The following is a 5,094-nucleotide window of genomic DNA, read 5'->3' as shown; positions in this document are numbered from 1 at the left end:
GTTGATGATACAGTTTAGGCTACAGAGACGCAAAATGGAGAACATGCTTTAGGGCCTGTTCTGAAGAAAGGATTGTTCTAGAACCTTAGAGGATTTAGTCTTAAAGTGTTTGGATCCCAGTCAGTCCTTAGAAACGACTCACTTTACCATCTCAATGATTATGCAGCCTAATCTCTTTCCACATCAACCCGGATTTACCATCACTGTATCATGAGTGTTTAGTTGAACAGATCTATGCAATGTCCATGGTGGAACCATCTCATGATTTTGCTTGTTCAACACCGCCTTGTTCCTCATAGCTCCATGCCTAATATTTATAGGAGGAAAGTTGTCATTTCATAAGTACCATGATATACTGCTACAGAACAAACCCAGACCCAATGAGATCCCATCTTGGATGAGTTGGCTCCTGAACACAAGCAGCCCTGTCTAAGAGCAGTTGGCTGCTCAACACAAACACCTGCTGAAGTACAGTAAGCCACATTTAAAGGTAATAAAGATTGGTCAATTTGATCATTTAGAATTTGAAGTTCTATGACCTGTACTGGCCATCATTCAGTACATTAATTGGACAGCCTTCGTTGAATCTCATGATATGATTAGATTTGAGCATCTCGATCTAATAAGATTGCCATCCTTCGGCATAGTGTTGCTTTGCTACGCTCACATGAATCAATCTTTTCCTACACTTTGTCATGGAAGCCATAACAATAATCAATAGTAAAGTATCAAAGAAAAAACAATCAATAGTGAAATAGCGGAATTTTGACACTCTAACCTATTTTTTTCTAGAACTTGCGTTGCACGTATTTCATTAAAAGGGAACATGAGTTAAGCATAAGTTCCAGGAACTTGGTCGGTTTGAGAAAGAAAAAACAAGATCGACCCTAGTGCAAGTAGGTTACACACTAGATAACGGAAAGAATGTGCGACAAGCCTCGACAATCCGCTTAGCATCAAAGACATTCCTCCTCCCGGAAGTTGCTAGCTAGATCGGGCAACGAGAGGGTTCCATTATGGAAGACTTGATCATTTGTTTCATTCCGAAGCCACCAAGTAGCTAGTAAGAACAACCAGAGTCCTTGGCCATTTGTTTCCTGTTTGACAGCCACCACTCTACCGGTTGCAACAGAGATAAATATCAGTTCAAACTGAAACGATCTCAAATTCTCTACTAAACTGTCAACCAGCTTAGATGCCCAAACATTCAGATTGCCATGCTCACAGCCATCCTCGGCTAGAGCATTGTGAACTTTATGTTTTGTGAACTTCTCCAGAGGAGCATACGGGTAATGTTCTATGATAAACAATGCAAGAACACCAACGACATGGTTTCACAACACCAGAATTGCGGAAGGAGAAAACAGCGGTTCCAAAACAACGATAAATATGAATTCAAACTTCAAACTAAACAATCTCAAGTTTTAGCCAAACTATCAACCAGATCAAACATTCAAATTGAACCTAAAAGCAAGCAAATGAAGTAAACCTAAATATTGAGATCACCCTTCCGGTGTCGAATCACGAGAAGGGACCTCCGAACCGTCGGATCTAGACGAGAGCGTATCTCCCATATGCTAGTATATTAGCATATTCAGTACCATCCGCTCTTCATCGGACGGCCCAGAGACCTCCTGGCGCTTCAAGGAGCATCATCATCAACAACATTTGGGACCTCCTCGGGTGTGCCAAAATCCAGGAAAATGCTGCTAATGTCCTCGTCTTCCTCAATCACTTCCTCTGCACTTGGGACTTCAGCATCGACGACCTGATGGACTTCTTCGCACTGCTGCATTTCCAGCGGCGCCAGCATGTCCTCAAACTGCTGCTCTGGCTCGGCTTCTGCGACCACCTGGCCGCCATCGACAGCAGGCGGCGATGTCACGGAATCACCATGAACGCTGACAACCTGCTCGCAGCCATCAGCGGTAGCGATGCCGCCGCCGTCACCGTGCGGCTGCTGCTGGAGCACGACGAACGTTGGCCTTGTGCACATGGCCCACTCATGCGCGAGGGAGCAGTTCCACAGGACGGCTTCCCAATCGGACAGCTTGGCCTTGTTGCTCACCTCCCTGGAGATCCGGGGGATGTCCGGCGAGAGGTGCTTCACGACGGCGACGAGCACCGCCACGTTCTGCACCTTCTGAGCCGGTAAACAGGTGCGAACGGCACGGGCGGCATGGTAGCTGGTGCTCGACTGCTCCGGGATCCATCGGTCTCCGACGCCGCCGGCCACCACGGAGGCGGAGGAGCGCCGGCGACGACCTGGTCCGGCTGCAGCGACGGCACGCAGGCCGGCATCAGCGCCGAGAGCATGCTACCCAGGGTGTTGTTGTTGATCTTGTCCAGGGCCACCGCGAGCGGTATGCCAACGGCCGCCGCCGCAGGCGTCGTCGCGCCGCCGACGCCGGACTCCTGCACTTTGTAGCCAACGAACTGGAGGGGCAAGGGCACGGCCTTACCGCCAGCCGCTGGCGCTAGCACCAGGGGCGTCGCCGGCGGCACGAACGCCGCGTCGCCGCCGCGACGTTGATGGTTGCACCCGGCGCCTGCAGGCCGGGCGCGGGCGCGGACGGGGCGGCGGGCCCGTTGGCGCTAACCGCCGCCGCACCCAGTGTAGCTGCGGTGCTCCAGAGCGGCGCGGCGCCGTTGACGCCGGCCATGGGGAACACCATCGCCATGGCGTTGCTCTCGAAGTTCGGCGCCACGGCGGGGATGGTGGAGCCGCCGGGACGCGCCGTGACGTTGGGCTGGGAAGGACGCTGCTTCTTGGCTTCCTCGGCCGTTGTGGCACTCTGCTAGCGCTTCCCTTCCTCCTTCCTCGTGCTGGAAGAAGACGCCCCGAGGTTGCTGGACTGGCCGGCCATGGCTTCCTGCAGAAAAAAAAAAGACACGATTCAGTTAGCAATATGTTCTGCATAAGTTGATGTCCCAATTTCTTCTGAAAATGAGCATGGTAAGACAAAAGTGTCTGGCATATCTGAAGAGTTTTAGCATCCAAGCAATAAAAAATGGATTTTTTTTCTGCAGAACAGAAAAAAAATGAAGAGAATGGTGTACACACAAAGAAATGATTGCTCATTATGTGTGAGAACAAGAAGCGGTAGATGCACAATATGAACTCTTTAGTGTGACATGCACAATACCAGCAAAAAATAAGTGTGACATGCACAATGATGCGGCTACAATGCTGAGAAGGCTTGAAATGCAACGACATGCGCAACTAAGGGAACCCACAAATCAGATTTTTAGGCCACCTAGTGTAGCTCTATAGCAGGAAATTAAAGGCTACAACGAAACAAGCATCACAAGATTATAAGAAAAAAGCTATAAATATAAGGCGACGACGAGATTGCATACCTTCAAACTTGACCAATCAAGCTTACGCCGTAGACCTCGAAGAAACTAAGGGGGTGTTTGGATCCTTGAGCTAAAGTTTAGTTCTTGTCACATTGAATCTTCGGATGCTAATTAGTAGGATTAAATATGAGCTAATTATAAAACTAATTACACAGATAGAGGCTAATTCATGAGATGAATCTATTAAGCCTAATTAATTCATGATTAGCACATATTTGCTGTAGCATCACATTGTCAAATCATGGATTAATTAGACTTAATAGATTTGTCTCGCGAATTAGCCTCCATCTGTGCAATTAATTTTGTAATTAGTCTATATTTAATACTCCTAATTAGTATCTAAACATTCGATGCTACAGGGACTAAACTTTAGTCAGTGGAATGAAACTGGGCCTAAGCTCTAGCAGAGAACAAGATGGCCCAAGGCGAACATATATAGAGCGGCGTGGAACCTCGTCATTTTGGTGGAAGGCATTCAATGAGAGAATTTCTAAGATTTGGTCCATTCTCTCGGTATGATATTTCTTACCCGCATTTATAAATGATGAATAAATGGTCCACCCGCGTATCAAATGATGACTCATACGCCGCAACGGCAATATTTGCCGCGTGATCCGTTCATATGGCCGAAGAGGCGGCTGCCAAGTCAGCCTATTTTGCGCGCCAGGAGCAGCTCAACTCTATTGTTGTAGTAATTCAACTCTTTTTCTACATCTGACTGTGCCCCCATACACATACACCCACGTGATGGACCAAGCTAGGGTTTCCATCTGCTTTCTACATCGGCTATCCCGCCTCGCGAAGAAATTCCCCAAATCGACAGAAAGCCCTAGAACGAAGATGCCGCGAGAAATTGCCCAGTCTTCCATGCACACTGTTTGAGTTGGTATGTGAATGTTTGCAGGCTATAACAATGGAAGATCATGTGCCATTTATCCGTGAATATCCAAGTTACAAACAGAACTAGAGATCGCCATTTCGCATTCCATAGGTTCGTCGATCGGGATGATGCAACTTGGAGTGCTCGGCTGTAGCTCCCGCTTCACCTCCACCCCCCCCCCCCCCCCCCAAAACCTGATTGTGGAGCATCTCGGCACTAACAACAGAGAAATCTCCCTCACAGAAGAATCAGCATCATGCAACACTTCAAGGACAGTTGTTAAAATCTGGTTGAAATACTATGGTAACACAGAAAAGTTGATATTAGAACATGAATTTTCACAAACTGAACAGTACTATATTTGATGGCAAGAGAGGATACGGTCCACGAGTTGTCCCTAATGTTTGGGGAAACACTCAACAATCAAAGGAAATCAAATGTTCCTTTTTCCTCTTTTGGTGAAACAGTGAATCACAATCGTTTAAAGAAACCATATCAATTTGTACTTAAAAAACCACAGGATGACTTATACTAGAAAAGTAGGTATGTTTAAATAATGATGAAACAGCCCGTATGATGTAAGAAATAACAACGTCACCCAATTTGGTTCATATTGTTAAACAGAGAAGTGAAAAGAAATGCCACCTCAACAAGGACAAAGAAATACGACGCCACCTTGTTGTGTTAACATGTGTCTTGCCTGGTTTTTCCCTTGGATCCACCCTCCAAGAAGACTTCTTCTTAAAGGAAATTTTTCCCTTTTATCCCTCCTTACCTATGCCAATAAGAAGGGAAATATAAGAACCCGAGAATGGCAAAAAGGGTTATTACCTGGAATTAAAAGGTTTAAGCCA

The sequence above is a fragment of the Setaria italica genome, chromosome II (genome assembly GCF_000263155.2).
Source record: "Setaria italica strain Yugu1 chromosome II, Setaria_italica_v2.0, whole genome shotgun sequence".
Classification (NCBI taxonomy): domain Eukaryota; kingdom Viridiplantae; phylum Streptophyta; class Magnoliopsida; order Poales; family Poaceae; genus Setaria; species Setaria italica.
This window is presented reverse-complemented; position numbering follows the sequence as displayed.